Source organism: Bufo gargarizans, chromosome 3, assembly GCF_014858855.1.
Source record: "Bufo gargarizans isolate SCDJY-AF-19 chromosome 3, ASM1485885v1, whole genome shotgun sequence".
Taxonomy (NCBI): Eukaryota; Metazoa; Chordata; class Amphibia; order Anura; family Bufonidae; genus Bufo; species Bufo gargarizans.
Window position 1 is genome coordinate 427,581,740 of NC_058082.1, and position 23,175 is coordinate 427,604,914.

Sequence of the window (23,175 nt, forward strand, 5' to 3'; positions counted from 1 at the left end):
CTCATCACAATTTTAACTTTGTCAAAGTTGCTCAGATCCTTACGTTAGCCATTGTTCTACTTAGAATATATCAACTATAATAACTGATTGTTCATTTGCCATTTTTTTTGTTTTTAATAACTATCTGGTGGTGGTATCTATCCCTTGTCAGGGTCTCCCAGGGATATATAGGAGGTTCCTGACATGGGATCGCCCCTATCGGGGTGGCTATTCCATTTATACGAAGGGCTATAGGAGCAGCGTTAAGGGTAAGATTTGTTCTTCCTATCCTGCTAACTTTTAACCCCTTAAGGACCCATGGCTTACATGTACGTCATATAAGGAAGGGACTTAAAGACCCATCATGTACATGTACTTCATGAGGTCTGCGTGGCTCCGGGGGAACGATCAGGGCAGAATCGCGGCGCCATGGCTGCTCTTACCGGCAGGCAGCCATGCCAGGTAAGCGCAGCATGGTGCGGATCCACCCCCTGCAGCTCAAAGCGCTGCAATTGGCCGATCATTGAGACTGGCACATCGCAGCGCTGGAAGTTGTCAGAAGCTGCAGGGCGGGTCAGGAAGAGGTCAGGGGATGGTGGCCGGTTCTGAACTGGTCAGCATCGGTCACATCCAAGGTGAGGCAGGGGACACCAGTGTTTTGGGTCCCTTCCAGCACTGCGATTGGCTGGAACAATGCTCCAGCCAATGGCGGCACTATAGCTGCACAGGAAGAGGCTGAACTTCCCTGCATGCAGCCATTCTAGCTTGTGACAGAATGCTGAGAGGTTCTGTGCTGCTGGGACTTGTGGTGTACCACCACTGCGAATTTAACTCTTTTGCTGCTGAAAAGAAGAAAGAACAACATCTGGAATAGCTGCACAGATTTTTTTTTCTTTTGCAGCTGCCCCCCCCCCCCCCCACCTACTGCTGGATAAGGGTTACCACCTCTATGTAGATAACTATTATACCAGCATACCCCTATTCAGGTCCCTAATTACCAGGGGTACTGTGGCTTGCGACACAGTACGCAAAAAAATCTGAGAGACCTCCCTAGATCCCTGGTAGCGCAACCAATTATAATGAGCGAAAGTAGGGCTCTCCGCAATGATAATATGCTGGTGGTTAAGTACAAGTCCGTGTACTGGCCACCAATCACACTAGCGCCAGCTCCCCTGCCGCTGTATGAGGTACCACTACCATGGTCCCCAAACCAGACTGCATCCTTGACTATAACAGGCACATGGGAGGGGTGGATCTTGCAGATCAACTTATGAAGCCCTACAGTGCCACAAGAAAAACAAAAGTGTGGTACAAAAAGCTGGCCGTACACATTGTACAGATGGCAATGTGCCATGCGTACATCCTATTTCAATCTTCAGGCCACAGACGAACTTTCCTTCAGTTCCAAGAGGTAGTTATCAAGGCCCTAATTTATCAAACCCAGGCAGGGAAGGGTCCCATTACTTTTGGAAGTCATGGTGCCCGTGTCGTACCAGGGTAACATTTTCCAGGTCAAGTCTCTCAGACAGCAAGGAAGGAAAGGACACAAAAAAGATGCAGGGTGTGTCACAAAAGAGGGATAAGGAAAGACACCATTTACCAATGCAAAACCTGGCCTGTGCATGCAGGACTGCTTCAGAATATACCATTCTTCTTTCATCCTTTATGCTCACTGTAATATTTCCAATTTATATCTGATTTAGTCCACCTCGCTTGCATATACAGTTTCCAACAATCACTACATATTCTTTTCTGTGAGACACCTGTTTGCTAAAAAAGTACCCTTTCCACCACTTAAAATGTTCGTACGGGAATGCTCTTGCTGAAATGGGGTCATTTCTTGGGGGTTTTCATTTCTGGGGATCTCAGGTATTTATTTAATGTGATATGTCACCTAAAATCCATGTCTGCCAATTCAGGTCAGCAAAATCCATATTTAGCTGTTTGTATCTAGAGCCCTGCCATGCCCTCATTTATAAAAAAATTTAGCACATTTGGGGAGTTGGCGTATTCGGGGGTAAATGGGGAACAAAATGTGGGGTGCATTTTGTCCTTTTACCCCTTGTGAAAGTGAAAAATGTGGTTGTAAAGCAACTTTTTCACAACCAAGCGTTTCTTAATTCTGTGAAACGCCTGATGGGTCAAAGTGCTCAATACACACCTTGAAATGTTCCTTGAGGGGTGTAGTTTCCAGAATGGGGTCACTTTTTGGGGGTTTCCACTCTAGGGCCACCTCTGGGTGTCTTCATATGTGACATAGCTCCGAATTACCATTCCATCTAAATCCGCCCTTAAAAAGCCATATGGTGCTCCTTCCTCTCTGAAGCTTGCTATGCGGCCATACATCCGTTTTTGAGCACACATGGGGTGTTTCTTTAAACTACAGATTCAGGGTAATAGATTTTGAGCTTTGTTTGGCTGTTGACTCTTAATTTGTTGCAGAAAAAAAATGATTAAAATTAAAAATTTGCATTTTTTTTTTGAAATTTCCATTTAATTCTCGTGGGGCACCTAAAGGGTTAACAAAGTTTGTAAAATCAGTTTGGAATAACTTGAGTGGTGTAGTTTCTAAAATGGGGCGATTTATGGGTGTTTTCTAATATTTAAGCTCCAGAAAGTGACTTCACAACTGTGCTGGTCCTGAAAAAATTGTGGTTTGGAAATTTTAAGATTTGTTTCTAAACTTCTAAGCCTTCTAATGTCCCCAAAAAATAAAATTTCATTTTCAAAATGATCCAAGCATGAAGTAGAAATTTGGGGAATGTAAAGTCTATTATAAAAGTAGGGAAATTGAAATTTGCAAATTTGCAAATTTTTCAATTTTTGGGGGTAAATTTTGTATTTTTTTCATAAATAAAAATTAAATTTTTTGACTCCATTTTACCACTGTCTTGAAGTACAAAATATGTGACGAGAAAACAATCTCAGAATGGCCTGGATATGTAAAAGTGTTTTAAAGTTATTACCCCATAAAGTGACACATGTCAGATTTGCTAAAAATTGCCTGGTCCTTAATGTGAAAAATGTCAGGGTCCTGAAGGGGTTACTTCACTAGATTGGGGTATTTTTAATTATAAACAATAAATGTTATGTCTTAGACTGGTGAACATGCTCTTTGACTTATTTAGACTATAGTGACGCCAGCTGTTTATCGAGATTTCTTCTAATGATCCTATATATCAGAACTGTGATTTTTCATTTGTCATCGTAAAGATATGCCAAATCCTCTCCCAGCTACCAGTTGTCACACAGTAGAAAGCAACTACTCCTCACTACAATTTAGAAGAACTTTGTTCTTTTTAATATTTACTATTCCTGCAAAGCAAAGTGAGGGAGTACTGGAGGTAGCATGGAAAAGTGATGGATTTTTTTGGCATTGTGTTATCTTTAACAGCAAATATTTGTATAATGTTTGAAACATAAGCTAGTTAGTGAATCACAGCACCGTTATCTTACTGATCAGTTCGGCAGCTAAGTCCAAAGTCTAGATTTTTTGGAGACAAGTAAATGGAATTTTTGTAGCAGGCGGAATTATCTATCGTTTCATAGTTAACTTCCGTCCACTATAGTATATTCCTATATGGTCTTCCTATGTTTATGCACTTGCACTTCAGACAACCTAGGAGAAAAATGTCTTGTGCACACACTTAAGTACATGGCTTCATAACTGAAAGGAAGACCACTATAGTGAAAGGCCGTGAAGGTAGCCAAGTGCAGAAAGTTGCTTGAAAGGCAAAAAAGAATGGTGCGACTGCACTCGAATGCTCAGATGAGATTAAAACAAAAAAAAATAAAAAAATGAGGCTATGCGTTTCTTCATCAGGATAATACATATTTTAGTACAGTACATTATGTATCTTATTGTGAACCGGAAATAGACAAGAGAGGTCCTGATATTAACATGATACAAGGTACACAGGTGAACAGAGGCAAAGGTGAAATGGTTGCTAGGAGATATTTAAACAAAAAGTGCTCAGTGCTGATACGTGAAGTGCCAGAGACACATTGACTGGATGCTCTATAGAGGAGTGAGCACAGTGGGAATAGTGTAAGGTAGGTATAATAGTAAGAAAGTGTCACAAACAGTACCAACTTATAAGTACTTCTGGGAGTACCCTGCTTTTCTCTAGTTATGTGCCTAGCATGCATAGCACCACATGGTAAGGTAATATTACCTTTGCTGCATAAGCTTTATACAAAGGGTAATACACTAGGGCAGTGATGGTTAACCTTTTAAAGATCGAGTGACCAAACTGTAACCCATAACCCACTTATTTATGGCAAAGTGCCAACTCAGCAATTTAACCTGAATACAATATAGTACAGTGATCCCTCAAGATACAATGGCCTCAGGATACAATATTTTCAACATACAATGGTCTTTTCTGACCCATCGTAAGTTGAAACTAGATTATATACAATACCTCAGACTAAGATCCAACGATTCTAGGCCACTTCTCTGGTAAAATAGCTGTATTAGTTATAGTTAGCAGCTATACCTGACTGTGATATGTAAGCACTTGTTTTATCTGTCTTAGTTATATGCTTATTTTTCATAAATATTATTTTTCTTATCTTGGATGATGTTTTGGGGCTTTGGAACCGATTACTCAAGTTTCAACATACAATGGTCTTCCTGGAACCAATTAATATTGTACTTTATCATGTGGCTATAATAGCCTGTCTACATTCACTGCGCTGCCTGTGCCGTTCATAGTATGCCCTGCGCTGATGAATGGCAGGGTGCGGGTGCTTATAGAGAGGGCTCTGAGTGCAACCATGCCATAGGTTCGCAACCACTGCACTAGGGAGTGCCCCATCTATTCCTCTCTATGGCAGTAGTTAAGGAATAAGGTAATGTACATTACACATTGTTTTGTGGGGAACAATTACCAAATTCCTAACATTTTCTATGATTCCGAGAAGAAAACAGCTATTGCTGCATTTTATACTACATTTTCCCTGCAGAGATTCTAAGCCAGATCCAATTACAGAGTGCAGGGTGTTTATGGTGGCAGCTGAGGTCCTTTTGAAGGCTGTGTTAGGCTACTTTCACATCAGCGTTTTTGCTGGATCCGGCAGGGTTCAGCAAAAACGCTTCCATTCTGATAATACAACCGTCTGCATCAGTTATGAACAGATTCGGTTGTATTACCTTTAAGATAGGCAAGACAGATCCGTCATGAACACTATTGAAAGTCAATGGGGGACAGATATGTTTTCTGTCAGAGAAAACGGATCCGTCCCCATTGACTTACATTATGTGTCAGGACGGATCCGTCTTCCTCCGCACCACATCACGGACTTGCACCAAAATGCTGCTTGCACCATTATTCCGTCTGCAATAGGGATGCAACCAAACTGAACGGAATGCATTCTGGTGCATTCCGTTTCGTTCAGTTTTGTTTTGTCCCCATTGATAATAGATGGGGACAAAACGGAAGCGTTGTTCTCTGCTATTGAGATCCTATGAAGGATTCACCGTTCACCGTGACGTATGGTTGCGTAGGCTGGCTGCTCGCCCCCTGGCGTACTGGCTGCAGACCTCTCCGTGCAGGCAGGTTGAGCTTGTTTGTTTATATTCCTTGCTCTGGTTACTTTGTAATAAACTTCCGATATTTTCATTTATTCGTAGTTTGATGCCGGACGATTCGGAGGTCTGTCACGTAGACCCCGGATCATGACAGTTTGTTTTCCTGTTCTGCCTACCTGACCCCAGCCTGTTCTCTGTTCTGACCCAGAGCTGGCTGATCTCGACCTATTTATTGAATTGCATGTACTCTGTTTTCCCTGGCTCTAGCCTATCCCTAACTACAGTTGTTTCCTAATACTTTGGTGCACCTGCAGAGATGTCTCCTAACCCCCTGGGTCAGGAGCTGTTTAGACCAAGACTACTCCAAGAAGTAGTGGCCTGGTGGTTCCCCTGCAGTGAAGTCCAGATCCTGTATAGGAGGTATAGGGTGAACACCTGGGGAGCCACTTAGATAACGGTACAGTAGAGCATTGTTTTTATCTTACCTCACACAAATGCTAATAAAAATCTTGACTCTGAGTTGCTGCAATTTCTATTCAGAGCAATGGTAGCCATTTTAGCTGGTTATGGAAAAGCCTACTAGTGGCAACAATAGGCAGTTTTTGAAAGTGTAGAGTAGGAGACACTTGCACTGCCGTAGGGTACTCACTGTCAATGATGTGTTCACCAAAGATGCCGCTGCCTGGTATTGGGGGTGAGTGTCCTGCCTAATCTCACCATTGGTAAGTCACTAATAGCTAAACTTGCTGGTAGAATACTGGCGCTGGCATAGTGAGGATAAAAGGATCATACATATAAATATATACGGCTCTAATTAGGACATACAATGATATTTCCTAATACCTGGTGGCAGTATCTCTACCTGTGTTAGTTGGCAATCGTTCAGTAGTGTGGTCCCGTTGTTCCATTGTACAGATCTAGCAGAACGCTTCTTGCTCTAACGCACACCTCGCACACTGCTCTGGTAGCAAGCGCACGCGTGGGGGAGCCTGCAGGGATGAGTCCAGGACAGTCTTCAGTGACGTCACAACTTCGCTCTGGGCGCCTCCAAAGGACAATTTTCCAATCTGTCACGAGCGACCTCCCTATCCAACTGTTTACATAGACACATAGCTGTGGTTAACCTGAATGAGTTATTAGTCCTTTGGTGCAATGAGGGCGTCGCCATTGCTGTTGTTGCACCCAAGAGTCCCTCTTTTCTTTGACCAGCCCCTCCCTCACTGCTTTGCCACTGCCTGGCCCTGTCAACCAAAGAAGCTGTAACTCGGGAACTGAGCCTTGGATCAACAAAAGAAAAATAGCATTTTGATCAGGTGAACCACAGCTATGTGTATATGCAAACAGGTGGATATGGAGATCGCTGGTAACAGAATTTCTTTAAGAAATAGACTACCATACAGTAAAATATATTGTATTGCTGGATGGTACATAACTGGGCACACTATAGGAAGCATTTAAACTACTGGGGGCACTACCAGAGCCATTTTAACCACTGAGCATGATAGGGGGACATTTTAACTACTGGGGTCACTAAAAGAGTGCATTATTACTACTGAGGGCACTACAGGGGGCATTGTAACTACTGGGTACTATAGAAGAACATTTAAACTACTGGAGACACTATAGAGGGCATTAAAACTACTCGGGCACTGTACTGGGCATTTTAACTACTGGGGCACTATAGAAGGGTCTTACTACTGGGGGACTCTATAGGGGGCCTTATTAATACTGGGCACACTATAGGGAAACCTCATTTCTACTGTGGGCACTATAGAGAGGTTTTATTTTTTAATTTGTACACTATGATAGGTGTTATAGGGCACACATTGGAGTACATTAATACTTAAGGGACATTCTTGGGGAGCATTATCATTATTGGAGGCATTGTGGAGATATAACTAATGGGTATTAGAGAATTATTATTATGGGTATGACTTTTCTATTACATTTGGGACACTATCTGTATGGCACTTTGTGCAGAATGTTATTTGGGAGCATTGGGAAGCACAGATGACACAGTATTGGGGTTAGCAGCAGAAAAATACCATTGGGGGACCAAGGTGTGGAAGATGATATTTTCCCCACCGTAAAGAACCTAATATGTGTCAGTGGCAATGTCACTGATGGTGTTGCAGAAAACTAGAAGACACAAATTAAGATCCAACTGACTTGATCCAAAACTAAGGAACAAGAGGGTAAGCCCTGTAACAGACCTAGCACTCTCCCTTACTGCTCAGCCTATGCAAAAATCTCTATGGTAGATAATTGCATACCCTCGTTCCTCGACTGTATGACACCTGAACACCCTATAATAGTGAGGGGACACGACCACCGTCTCCCTACACTAAATACGGAGGGAGTCAGGGTCACCTAGGATCAAGACCACAGGAAAACAGAAATAAAGGAACAGACTTATCTTGTGGATCCAGCAGTAGCAGCTTCTAGAATCAGCACAGTCCAGGAAGTTGTATAAACCACAAGGTGAGGCAGTATGGGGAGGAGATATATAGGGAGGCAATCACTGCTAATAGATGACAGCTGGGAGAGGGAGGAGAGATGTCAAAACGAAAGCAAAACAAAAGAAGATCATGCAGGAAGTACTGAAGAACTTCTCAAAGATCTGGTGGTGACAGTACCCCTCCCTCTACGAGTGCACTCCGGACACTCAGAGCCCACCTTCTAAGGATGGGACCTATGGAAGCCCTGAGAAGACGAGTGGCTTTAATGTCCGCCACTGGAACCCACATCCTCTCCTCAGGACCATAACCCTCCCGATAAACGAGGTACTGAAGAGAACCACGGACAATATGAGAGTCCACAATCCTAGAGACCTGAAATTCAAGATTACCATCAACCACAATCAGAGGAGGGTACAGTGGGTTGGACATAAGGTTTTAATAGGGACTTGTGAAAAACATTGTGGATCTTCCAAGTCTGAGGAAGATCAAGACTGTAGGGGATTGATGACGGACAAGATTTTGTATGGTCCAATAAACTTAGGACCCAACTTCCAGGAGGGAACCTTCAATTTGATATTCTTAGTAGACAACCATACCAGATCACCAACATTCAGGTCCGGACCAGGCACACGTCCCTTATCCGCCACACGCTTATATCTCTCACTCATGCTCTTTAGATTATCCTGAATCTTTTGCCAAATAGATGACAAAGACGAGGAGAATCTCTCCTCATCAGGTAAACCAGAAGACCCCTCTCCAGAGAATGTCCCAAACTGCGGATGAAACCCATATGCACCAAAAAATTGTGACTTATCAGAGGACTCCTGACGACTGTTATTTAAAGCAAACTCAGCAAGTGAGAGAAAAGAACACCAATCCTCCTGATTCTCCGCCACAAAACAACGCAGATATGTCTCTAGATTCTGATTGACGCGCTCTGTCTGGCCATTCGACTCCGCGTGGAAAGCAGAAGAGAATGACAACCGAACCCCCAAGCGAGAACAGAAGGCCTTCCAGAATCTGGAAACAAACTGCGTGCCCCTATCAGAGACTATGTCTGAAGGGATACCATGCAGTTCGACAATGTGATCAATAAATGCCTGCGCCAGCGTTTTAGCATTGGGCAAGCCAGGAAAAGGAACAAAATGCGCCATTTTGCTAAAACAGTCCACCACCACCAGAATCACAGTCTTCCCTGAGGAACGAGGCAGGTCCGTAATGAAATCCATGGACAGATGTGTCCAAGGACGGGAAGGAATGGGTAACGGAAGGAGAGGACCCGATGGCTGTGAATGAGGAACTTTGGCACGAGCGCAGGTCTCGCAGGCTGCCACAAAACCCTCAACCGGCTTACGAAGAGCCGGCCACCAGAATCTCCGAGCGATGAGATCCAGTGTGGCTCTACCCCCCGGGTGCCCAGCAAGGACAGTATCGTGGTGCTCCTTAAAAACCTTGTGTCCCAAAGCGAGAGGCACAAACAACATCCCAGGAGGACAAAGTTCAGGAGCCTCTGCCTGGGCTGCCAGAACCTTTGCCTCCAATTCAGGATAAAGAGCAGACACAACCACCCCTTCAGCCAAAATGGGACCCGGGTCTTCAAAGTTCCCCCCTCCCGGAAAACAATGTGACAAGGCATCCGCCTTCACATTCTTAACCCCAGGGCGGAACGTGACAACAAAATTAAACCTTGAAAAGAACAAAGACCATCTGGCCTGTCTCGGGTTCAGACGCTTGGCTGACTCCAAGTAGGACAGATTCTTATGGTCGGTAAACGGTCGGTGTCTGGCTCCCTCTAGCCAATGGCGCCATTCCTCAAAAGCTAACTTGATGGCCAACAACTCCCTATCTTCCACATCGTAATTTCTCTTTGCGGAGGAAAGTTTCTTCGAGAAAAAGGCACACGCTCGCCATTTGGCAGGCGAGGGACCCTGAGCCAAGACCGCCCCCACACCCACCTCAGAAGCGTCCACCTCAACTATGAAGGGTAGAGAGACATCAGGTTGTACCAAGATGGGAGCGGAAGCAAAACTCTCCTTGATCCCAGAAAAGGCCTTATGCGCCTCTATCGACCAGGAGGAAAAATCTACCCCCTTTCTAGTCATATCAGTGAGTGGTTTAACAACAGAGGAATAAATCAAAATGAACTTCCTGCAATAATTGGCAAAACCCAAAAAGCGCATCAGCGCCTTCTGATTCTCAGGAAGCTCCCACTCAAGCACAGCGCGGACCTTCTCGGGGTCCATGCGAAAACCAAAAGCGGAGAGAAGAAACCCCAGAAATTGAATTTCTGGAACCGCAAACACACATTTTTTCAGTTTAGTGTATTATTTATTCTCCTGCAGAATGAGCAAGACCTGACGTAGGTGGTCCTGATAAGTTTTGAATTCAGGAGAAAAAATCAAAATGTCATCTAGATACACTAGTACAAATTTCCCCATTAAATGATAAAAAATGCTGTTCACAAAATGCTGGAAGACGGCTGGAGCATTCATCAAACCAAAAGGCATAACCAAATTCTCAAAATGGCCCTCAGGGGTATTGAAGGCCGTCTTCCATTCGTCTCCTTCTCTGACCCTGACCAGGTTGTATGCCCCTCCTAAATCCAACTTGGAAAAAGCTTTAGCCCCAACAATCTGGTTAAACAGGTCCGGGATCAGAGGAAGTGGATAAGGGTCACGAATTGTGATACTGTTCAGCTCCCTAAAATCCAGACAGGGTCTTAAAGAACCATCTTTTTTCTTAACAAAGAAAAAACCAGCGGCAACAGGTGACTTTGAGGGTCGTATGTGTCCCTTTCTCAGGCTCTCAGAGATATAAGCACGCATAGCGACCCTTTCAGGTTGGAAGAGATTGTATAAATGAGATTTAGGCAGCTTGGCACCTGGGATTAGATTAATTGGGCAATCGTACTCCCTGTGAGGGGGCAGCTCCTGAACACCACTCTCAGAAAACACATCCGGAAATTCAGAGAGAAAAGATGGTACAGTCTTAGTAGAAACCTCTGAAACAGATGTCGAGAGGCAATTCTCTCTGCAAAAGTCACTCCAACCATTTATTTGCCTCGCTTGCCAATCAATGGTGGGGTTATATTTAGTGAGCCAGGGTAGCCCCAATACTAGATGAGTAGGTAACCCTCTTAGGACAAAACATGACGCATCCTCAACATGAGTATCACTCACAATCAAACGGATATTGTGAAACATGCCTTTTAACGATTTTTGAGAAAGTGGAGCGTAATCAATAGCAAAAACAGGTATGTCCTTTCCCAAAGTGCATACTTGGAAACCATGTGTTATAGCAAATTGATTATAAATTAGATTGACAGCTGCTCCACTATCTACAAAAATCTCACAAAGAATGTTCTTGCTCTCTAGCGCCACCCTGGCAGGTAGGACAAAACGCGAACTACAAGCAAACGGAAAACCTTAAATTTCCGCATCAACCTTGCCAATAGTAACAGATGGAACGTTTTTAGAGGACTTTTTTCTTTTTGTTACTTTATTACTCTCAAAAAACTGCCTGAATCTCCTAGAGTGACAAACATTTGCCAAATGATTTATACCTCCACAACAGAAACAAACCCTCCTCTGAGAGCTGAATCCTCTGTTGTTAGAGGCAAGCAAACCCAGCTGCATGGGCTCCTTCTCAGAGGGGAATGAGAGAGACTGAGACCCCTGCACACTGAATGAGACCGCCGCACTGTCCTTGGACTGAGTATGACAGGAAGAAGTGATCTCTCCTCTCTCTCTAAGACGTCTGTCAATACGAACAGCCCGAGACATGGCACACTCCAAGGAGGTAGGTCTCTCATGAAAGGCAAATGCATCTTTCAATCCCTCTGAAAGACCATGGCATAATAGACTTCGGAGTGCAGCATCATTCCAACCAGTATCAGCTGCCCATCTCTGAAATTCTGAACAGTATATCTCTGCGGACTGTTTACCCTGGCATAAAAGATGTAGTCTAAATTCAGCCAGAGCAATACCATCCGGATCATCATATATCTGACCCAGGGCTAAAAATTCATCCACTGAACGGAGGGGCCGTGCCCCCAATGGCAGCGAAAAGGCCCAAGACTGAGCGTTATCCCTGAGCAGCGAGATGATTATCCCCACCCTCTGCTCCTCATCACCAGAGGAATGGGGAAGTAGGCGAAAATGGAGTTTGCAAGCCTCTCTAAAACAAACAAAATTCTCACTACCCCCAGAGAACGTATCCGGGAGTGAGATCTTAGGCTCAGAACAAACTCCATGAACGCAAGCTGAACCGGTCACCTGAAACTGAGATACAGTTTTACGGAGATCTGCTACCTCCAATGAAAGACCCTGCATGCGTTCAGTCAAAAGTGAACCCGGATCCATGCTTGAGACGGTTTCGGCGGTTTATAATGTCACGGATGGTGTTGCAGAAAACTAGAAGACACAAATGAAGATCCGACTGACTTGATCCAAAACTAAGGAACAAGAGGGTAAGCCATGTAACAGCCCTAGCACTCTCCCTTACTGCTCAGCCTATGCAAAAATCTCTATGGTAGATAATTGCATACCCTCGTACCTGAACACCCTATAATAGTGAGGGGACACGACCACTGGCTCCCTACACTAAATACGGAGGGAGTCAGGGTCACCTAGGATCAAGACCACCGGAAAACAAATACAGGAACAGACTAACTTGTGGATGCAGCAGTAGCAACTTCTAGCATCAGCACAGTCCCGGAAGTTGTATAAACCGCAAGGTGAGGCAGTATGGGGAGGAGATATATAGGGAGGCAATCACTGCTAATAGATGACAGCTGGGAGAGGGAGGAGAGATGTCAAAACAAAAGAAGATCATGCAGGAAGTACTGAGAAACTTCTCAAAGATCTGGTGGTGACAGTCAAACTCCACAGGAACGAGACATGGCTGGAAGATGTCATTATGGCTGAATAGAGAAGAGAAGAGGAAAAAGAACATCTGCATCAGAGGAAACATGGCTGGAAGAAGTCGTGATGGCCGAATGGAGAAGAGGAAAGAGAACGTCTTTTGAGACCCTAACAATGTCTGGATGTCAGGAAAGCTAACAGGTCATCTGGGAGTAGATCTTTGCATAAGCTCCGGTTTGGAGTAGACTTGTTACCTAAATGATGTTTATATATATCATCAAATTTAACTATAAATCTTGGTTTTATAAAATGAAACTCTTTTGATACTGGAAAGTGTTTTTCAATATTATCGTCCATTTCCCATGTAGAATAACAGTTGCAAGAAAAAAAATAAGTGAACCCTTTGAATATTCCTGGATATCTGCACTAACTAAACTAATAACACACAAATGGTTGTACTGTTCGTGTGTTTTTTTGAGTACATTGACTAAACATCCACAGCACAGGGAGGAAAATTAATTTAATTATTGCATTTAAAGGGCCAGAATGGGTTAAACAAAAAATAAACACTACTCATTTCCCGAAATCCCCCACCACTGCCATTCCAATGCCTGTCCACTGCTCTCTACTTTTTGGTCCCAGCTCAATAAAAATAAACAGGAATTGGCTGCATACAATGCATTTGGAAAGTCATCAGACCCTTTCACTTTTTTAACATTTTATTATGTTGTGGCCTTGTGCTAAAATAAAAAAAAGCCAAGTTTTTTCCTATAGTTCTGTGGTCAATGCCCCATAATGACAAAGTGAGAACAGAATGAAAAGGAAAAACTAAAATATTGCATGTTTTCAGACCCTTTACTCAGTACTTAGTTAAAGCACTTTTGGCAGTGATTACAGCCTCCAGTCTTCTTGGATATGATGCCACAAGGTTTGCACACCTGGATTTGGGTATTTTCTGACTTTATTTTCTGCAGATCCTCTCAAGCTGCCAGGTTGGATGAAGACCATCTGTAGACAGCTATTTACAGGTCTCTCTAGACATGTTGGGTTCAATTCAAGGCTCTGGCTGGGCCACTAAAGGAAATAAAAAAACTATGCCTAAGCCACTCCTTTATTTTCTTGGTTGTGTGCTTAGGATCGTCGACTTGTTGGAAGGTGAACCTTCTAAAAGGTTCTAAAGGAAGGTGAAACATCAAAAAAATAAGCTAAATTTCAACTGTCATTGGAAAGGTTCTGAATATGTATGTCCATGTGATATCTAAGTTTTTCCTTTTTAATAAATTACCAAACATTTCTGTAATTCTGTTTTCACTTTCTTATTATGAGATATCAAGTGCATTTATTTTAGCACAAGGCTGCAACATAACAAAATATGAAAAAGGTGAAAGGGTCTGAATGTATTGTATGCCCACTCAATCTTCCACTGGTTGCAGTTGTATAATATTGCAAACATGAAGAGGTTTTTGTAGTTTTTAGGTCAATAGGTCTTTGCTGTTACCCTTTTTTTTTCACTTCTTCAGTGTTGCCTATGGTGCTTTTGGAGTGATCTTACCAGGACACCCACTCTTAGGTAGAGTAGAAACAGTCCTGAATGGATTGATGTGTACCTACAGTAGTTTTTTAACAATGCATTTTGCCTTTTCCAGATTCATGCATCTCTATAACACGTCTTCTGAGGTTTTCTGAAAGTTGTTTGCATTAAGGCATGATTTAGACTAACCAATCTTTCTTCAGAATAATTGGTCATATGGGCACATTTATCAAACTTGTGTAAAGTAGAACAGGCTTAGTTGCCCATATCAACCAATCAGATTCCTCCTTAAATTTTTCAAAGGACCTGTCCAAAATGAAAGAAGGAGTCTGATTGGTTGTGAAAAAGACCCCCATTCGAACCTCAGATCAGACCCAATGTGAATGATCCTCAATTAGAATTTAGATCAAAGCCCCAATGTGAATAAGACCCCCCATTTGAACCTCAGATCAGAACCCCATGTTAATCAGAGCAGACAAAAAATAAATTAATCAACACACTGCTGTGCTTAGATGTCATGAGGGTGTCACGACCTATCGCTTACCCTGTTGTGCCTGGGGTCAGAAGGTCGCAGCGAGTGGCTACTCGCTCGGTTTCAAGAGATCACTCCATGACCTAGTGGTGGGAATAGACTCCGTTCCAGGTTTTCCTGCTTAGGTTTGCGATCCTTTTTGTCCCATTTAGGAATCTGTAGCTTTTCCTTTCAACTGTTCTGTCAGCCCCTCCCAGCTACTATATATTCTCCCTTTCTGCTTCCATTGTTGCCAGATATAGACCTTATTTCCAGATCTTCTATTCTGACCTCTGTTGGAATTTGAGTTGCTGTGGAGCTGTTGGTACTGGTGCTGTCAGATCTACAGTTCTCTCCTGTTTGTTGTCTCCCTTCTGGGATTGTTTGTGTTGCTTGTCCTTTCCGTGTTGTTACCCAAGGACTGGTGCTCCCACCGCCCTAATCACTACCTAGTGCTTATTTCAGGGTAAGCCAGGGACAAGGCATGTAATCGGCATACGGGTAAGCAGCCCGTGTAGGGACGTCAGGGCAGGCAGGTGGCAGTGCTAGGTGAGTTAGGGGTCACCACTCCTCCCTCTCCCTAGTGTAAAGGGTTCTTCCCTCCCCTCTGCGCTGCTTGTCTGTTACCTGCCATGTCAGACGTGATATCAGAGAAGGCAAAAAATATATAACTCAACTTACCTCTCCTACTCTGGACACCACTGCTCCTGAGATCCAATGCTCTTCCTGCCTCACTGTGCTTTAACCCGACGTTGCATAGCGTGAGGTCAAAGAGCGCGCCAACGTCCTTACTTTGTGCGCAGATCACAGCAAAGCATCTTGAGTGCTGCAGGAGAAGACCATGAAATGGTGAGTACAGAGCTCTCACAGGGAGTGCTGTATTCACCGCTCCCCGGTCCTCCTGTACTAATGAACGATTCTATAATGAACACTCTCATTAGTATTAATCCCATAAGGTGCACTGACATTTTCCCCCCACTTTGGGGGGGGGGTGCGTCTTAGGCTACTTTCACATCAGCGTTTTTGCTGGATCGATCATGGATCAGCAAAAACGCTTCCGTCATAATACAACCGTTTGCATCTGTTGAACGGATCCGGTTGTGTTATCTTTAACATAGCCATGACGGATACGTCTCTAAAACCATTGCAAATCAATGAGGGACAGATATGTTTTATTTTTTGTCAGAGAAAACTGATCCATCTCCATTGACTTACATTGTGAGTCATGACAGATCCGTCTTGCTCCGCATCCCAGGACGGACTCAAAGACGCTGCTTGTAGGGCATTTGTGTGCATCATGGCTGGTGCGCTCCTTTCCCTTTAGTTCAGTTTTGGCCTTATTGGCTACTTTTTAGTTCAGTGTTTTCCTATGACGGATCTCAATAGTGGAAAGGGAAAGTGCTGGTGTGAAAGTAGCCTTATAGGACGAAATATACGGTAGTTCTTGAAGTGATTAAAACAGAGGATCACTAAGTTTTTCTCCATGCATTGTAGATATTTATTAAATGTGCCCAATTAAAGACATGAATTGTAACAACTGCTTGTGTGAAATTACTTCTTTAGATTGTGTTTGTCTATAATTGTGACTCGGTTAACAACCAAATTTCAACAATAGCAAATTTCCAAATTTCTATTTCTCTACTTTTATAATAGATAGTAACACCTCCAAAAAAAGTTATTACTTTACATTCCCCATATGTCTACTTCATGTTTGGATCATTTTGGGAATGACATTTTATTTTTTGGGGACGTTAATAGTTTCAAAGCAAATCTTGAAATTTTTCAGAAAATTTCCAAAACCCACTTTTAAGGACCATTTCAGGTCTGAAGTCACTGGGATAATTTTAAGCTGCCATGTCACATTTGAAGCCCCCCTGATGCACCCCTAGAGTAGAAACTCCAAAAAAGTGACCTCATTTTGGAAACTACGGGATAAGTTGGCAGTTTTGTTGGTACTATTTTAGGGTACATATGATTTTTGGTTGCTCTATATTACACTTTTTGTGAGGCAAAATTGCTGTTTTGGCACAGTTTTTATTTTTTGTTATTTACAAAGGTAATCTGACAGGTTGTTACGGATGCGACAATACCAAAAATGACTATGATTTTACATAATAAAGCATTTTTGGAAAAAAATGATTTTTTTTAGTGTTTCCATAGTCTGAAAGCCGTATTTATTTGTTTTTTTGGGTTACTGACTTGTGTAGGGGCTAATTTTTGTCGGTATGAGATGACGGTTTGATTGGTACTATTTTAGGGTGTTTTTGATCGCTTGCTATTACACTTTTTGTGGTGTAAGGTTACAAAAATTGCTTTTTTGACTTTTTTTTCATTTTTTGGCGATTGTCTTAGGTAGGGTATCATTTTTGCGGGATGAGATGACGGTTTGAATTGGCACTATTTTGGGGTGCATATGACTTTTTGATCGCTTGCTATTACACTTTTTGTGATGTAAGGTGGCTTTTTTTACACGTTTTTATTTTATTTTTTGACAGTGTTCACCTGAGGGGTTAGGTCATGTGATATTTTTATATAGAAGGTTCTAACGGACACGGTGAAACCTAATATGTCAACTTTTTCTATTTATGTAAGTTTTACACAATGATATCATTTTTTAAACCAAAAAAATTATGTTTTAGTGTCTCCATAGTCTGAGAGCCATAGTTTTTTCATTTTTTTTATGCACTTATATAGCACTACTATATTCTGCAGCGCTTTACAGACATTACCATCCAACTGTCCCCAATCTAACAATCTAAGGTCCCTATCAGTATGTCTTTGGAGTGTGGGAGGAAACCAGAGCACTCGGAGGAAACCCACGCAAACACGGGGAGGACATACAAACTCCATGGAGATGTTGTCCTTGGTTGGATTGAAACCTAGGACGCCAGCGCTGCAAGGCACCAGTGCTAACCACTGAGTCACTATGCTGCTCACAATTTCACTGATGTCGGTGCATGCAGCAGGGGTCCAGCTTTCAGTGACTGCCAGACCCCTGCCACGGATCGGCGGGCGCATCTCCTGCACCTGCCCGATCACAGCGCTGTACATGTTCGGCGCGGATCCTCTACAGGTTAGAAAGCTTATTCTCAATAAATCATGTATAACAATTCATTATGGCACTCTTCTATTTAGAATCAGATTAGACTCATTTTCCTGTATCAACATATTTTAAGAGATTGAACAATACATCTTAATAATGACAGTTTGGTAATTACAATAAACATTCTTCCATCATCTTAAGCGGCTTGTTTATAAGTGAAGTAAAGCAATACTATCAAAATTATTTAAACATGACAAGAATAAGCCAAAGAAAAACTGTTTACATATATACTTAGACTATTGGCATTTATCATATGCAGTAATTTCATACACAATGACCTATAAAGCAAAATAATTTAACCGCCATTTAACATGGCCTAAGCATGCCAGTTTTTATGCTAATCTATATGACAAACACAGGTAAGATTAGAGAACCTGCTGGAATAACATATTTAGTATTATCATACAATATGATTTTAAAAAGCAGAACCCGCATTGCTGAGAAAAATGATGTTTTAATATATGCAAATGAGCCTCTAGGAGCAACAGGGGAGTAGCCATTACACCTAGAGGTTCCGCTTTCTCTGCAACTCCCACGACCTCTGCACTTTGATTGACAAGACCAGGCAGTGAAAATGTAATCACACCAAGCCCTGGCAATCAAAGTGCAGAGGGAGCAGCAGTTGCAGAGAAAATCGAGCATCTAGGTGTAATGGCAACACTCCTCTTGCTCCTAGAGGCTCATTTGCATAGATTAAGACCTCATTTTTCTCAGCAGTGCGGGCACATATGAACATGGGACTAACATAGATGCCTTCAGCTGCTGATGCAATAGGTCATAGGTACAAATCTGCTGACAGATTCCCTTTAAGTCCACAAAATAGCTATATCTGTTCAGCCAATAGTCAATAATAGAACTTTCTATAATTGCTTGTTTCATTGTGAAAAAGTCAATCTTTGACTAAAAGCTTCCAATCTCTTATTACTTGCCTAAAGTATTATGGTGTCCGTCTCTATTGTCATTTTAAGGAATATTTTGGTAGCGCTGGCATCACAAAAGGTCCGCATTACAGGACCCCAGGTAAATATTATGTTGTTGAGGTTTAGATGGCTGGAAAACCTAATCTACTAAAATTTATGTAGGAAAAAGAGCGCAGTGCCTCCTCCACAAACAGACACCTAGTATCAGCCGTGACCGGACTTCAACAACACCTCACTGGTGGCGGTGCTCTGCCCACATAGTCCTCTGGATACAAACAAATATGAAGAAAAGATCGGGCAGCACTCACCGAAGTGTGAAGTGATTATTCTTTATTCCAATGGTAAAAGCATAACAGGTGTATAGCGGACCACAAACTGCAGGCAAACACTGGTGGCAAAGGCCGTTTTGCGCCGCATCATATCCTCGGGCCACAAGTTTTTGCCAGCAGGGTGTGGTCCACCCTACGCCTGTTATGCTTTTACCATTGGAATAAAGAATAATAACTTCACACTTCGGTGAGTGCCGCCCAATCTTTTCTTCATATTTTTTTCGACTAAAATTTAGTTGCATGTACATATCAAAACATGATACCTTTACACTGTGCACTTTAGATGTTCAGTGAACAGTTATGGACTAAGGTCAGTCTGGGCCACTGATCATTAATGGTTATAGACCTCTTACCAACCACTAGAACCATTAGCTGTAACTGACTAACAGGCTGTAGCCCCCCTCTAGCTATTCATACGGTTGCTTGCCCACCTGTTGCTTGTCAGGGCTGACGTAATCTGTACTGCACATGCACCAATTCCCAAAGCAACCACACATGTATATGCAGAACAGATGGCTTCAGCCATCGCAAGCAACAGAGTGGTACTGCGCCTGCCCAGAATTCTGGCACGACAGAGCACGCGTAGTACCACAGGTCCAGGTGAGACTATGCTTAGCCCTTTCATTTAAAGCTGGGGGAGCAGAGCGGCCAGGAATAAGAAGAGTGGCCTTCAGGGAAATGTTAATGCCCTCATTACACCAAACAGTTAATTTGCATATGAGAAAAAGATGAATTTCTCCAGAATGCAGGCAACAATCAGGATAGGGATCAAGAGTGTTTTACTCAAGTGTTTTACTCAGCGCACATATAACAATTCATTTAGATTGATATGAAGACATATGGTTCCCTCATTGCCTATACCTGATCTGAGTAGGCAGGTACTTACTGCAAATGTGTTTGGTTATGTCATATAAAATGGTTCAACTTACACATATTAACCAGAACATTTATATTTATAGAACAACACAGTAATGCTTAGCCGCCACAAATATTGGCAACCAAAGTTGTTGTTAAAAGTCGCTAAAAATTGCGCAATTTGACTCCAGTGAGGACCATGCTCATCTGACGCGACTTTTTAATAGAACATCTGACTTTTTTGTAAAGACATGTGACTTTTGTAAAGCCGCTTACTGAAGGATAAACTGCTACCGTCAAACCACATTTATCACAGTATTAAAGGATCATTAATAAATCTGACTTTGGACATATTTAAAAGTGGAGTAAGATGTAAGTGTCATGATAATTCTGGTCCAGTGTGGCAAGAGGGACTTGTAGCACAGTTAGTCTCATGGATGGAATCCTATATGGATTATTGAGTTGTCCTTATTTTATAGCTGGAAAATTGGAGTATTTAAGTGGACTGTTTCTGATTCTGCTTCTTTTGAGAGAATCATTAAGCTTTGTGCTGATGTAGTTGATGCACACGACCGTAATTTTGGTTCGTGTCTGATCAGCATTTTCTGCGGATCACATGTGGACCCATTTATTTCTATGGGTCTGCATAAAATGTGAACAGCGCACTGATGTCATCAGTTTTGCAGACAAGAATGGGCATTTCTACTGACAGGAATGACAAAATTTAGAAATGCACAATGCCGGTATCTTTATCTTGTGCATCCGCAGTTTGCGGACCGCAAAATGGATGCGTTCATGTGCATGAGGCCTTATGCTGTACTCTCTCATTATAGCAATCAATTTCTAAATAGTTTGAAATGTCAGCAAATAAGGCAGAAGAATAGCATGACCAAGCATTTCCATATTTTTTTTTTAAAGAGGACCTTTCACTGGTCCTGACATTACTATATAAATACCTGGCAGTGTAGGGCATATTGAGGAGATGTGATATTGCTGATGCGTGTCACAGCCAGAAGAAGGTGAGCTCATGCACTGCCACTTCTCTGGAGTGATGAATCTATTAGACATCTATAATATATACTATTTGTATGCCATAAAGGTCTCAGATAGGAACACCCCTTCAAAGAGAACCTGTCACGTTGAACATGATGTTTCAGCAGCAAGTTTTAGAGCAGGAGGAACTGAGCAGATTGATATATGGTTTGTGGTAAATGATTTGGTATCTCTTGTATGTCATTTGTTTATATTCCTGCTCATTCTGGGCTTTGAGATCAGGGAGGCAGTCCTATCTATGTATACAAAGTCATAGAGAGAAGGCTGGCAATCACTGATAGGACCACCTCCTTGGCTTTAAAGCCCAGAATAAGCAGAAGTATAAATGATTAAATAATAACTTCTAATGTAGAAAAACTATATATCAATCTGCTGAGCTCTTCCTGCTCTATAACATGCTGCCTTCAGCTCAAATACCATGTTCAACATGACAGGTTCCCTTTAAAGGTAATCTGTCAGCTCCAAAAACATCCCCTTCCCCCCTAAACTAGAGTAAGCAGTGTTTAGTGTAACTGATGCGTCCAATTATGTAAACTAGCAGTAAAATACATTGAGAGGACTCCTTCTTGAGTCCCCTCCATTATATGCATGGGCTCAGGAGTCCTCTGAGTGCATTTTACCGCTGGTTTGCTGCAGCATGGTATCAGAATGCAAGTGAGTATTAAGGCTACTTTCACACTTGCGTTCGGGGCTCCGCTTGTGAGTTCTGTTTGAAGGCTCTCACGAGCGGACCCGAACGCTTCCGTCCAGCCCTAATGCATTCTGAGTGGATACGGATCCGCTCAGAATGCATCAGTCTGGCACCGTTTGTCCTCCGCTCCGCTCAGCAGGCGGACACCTGAACGCTGCTTGCAGCGTTCGGGTGTCCGCCTGGCCGTGCGGAGGCAAACGGATCCGTCCAGACTTACAATGTAAGTCAATGGGGACGGATCCGTTTGAAGTTGACACAGTATGGCTCAATTTTCAAACGGATCCGTCCCCCATTGACTTTCAATGTAAAGTCAAAACGGATCCGTTTGCACTATCATGAACAAAAAAAAACCAGACATCTCTTATACTATACACTGTGCTTACTCTAGTTTGGGGAGTGTTTCGAGCTGACAGATTCCCTATAAAGGAGCATCAGCTCACTGGCCTATTTTCGGCACTCCCATAGAAATGGATAGAGGGTGGCTGCGCATGTGCAGTGTGCTCCCGTTCTCTTTGAGTGCCTTGTTCTAGAGATAGGTGCAGGTCCCTATCTGACATTGGTGGAATATCCTAGCGATGTGCCACTAATCTTCCAGGTGAGACAACTAATCCGACTTCGGATTCCTGTTTTACAGTTTTTAAAGTCATAGAATCGAAGCCTGATCTTATTCACCGAAGTCTTGCATGACTTTGGACTTAACAAATTTTGCCTCTGCAAAACCCATACCTTTCAATGCTGTATGGAGACAGGTCCCCGTACAGCATTAAAATGAAGTTTTGAAACAAATCGACTTCCAATCTTGGATCTGAAGATTGATTCGCTCAGCCCTAGAGACAACCCTTTTGAACACACGGTATCCTTACTTTTTAAATTAAGTTACAGATCACTTAAAAACTGATGACTATGAAAAAATGCAATTGCCCTATGCAGCAGTCTTCTATTAATATTTGTTTTGTCATTTCCTGCTTCTTAAGTATTTGAATCCTATGTACCAGTATTCTATTTATGTGCTTGAGAAAGGTGGCAGACCGCCCTGTAACAAATTACACTTTATTATAACTTCATGCACTTGTGTTTTATCACAAAAATTGCTGAATTTGTGCCTGGATTCTACTGAAGGTGCCTGGAGAAGATTAAAGATTAAATTATATTTTAACAGCCCCCCAAGTCACACTATGTAGCTATAGCATACGGTTTAAACACTGAGCAATTTTATCTTTTAACTTTAATAAAGGGGTTGTCCGCATTTTACTATTGATGACCGATCCTCAGGATGCCCCTGTATACTATTTACTATATGTACCCATTGGCACAACAGCAAATATCAAATCTGAATTACTTGCTATTAT

General features: G+C 42.5%; 1 protein-coding gene across 6 annotated transcripts in view; it reads right to left on the reverse strand.

The window, feature by feature from the left end:
* LOC122932114 (bile acid receptor-like) overlaps positions 1 to 23,175 on the reverse strand; it is a 158,005-nt gene that overhangs the window by 131,868 nt on the left and 2,962 nt on the right. The window lies entirely within an intron of this gene.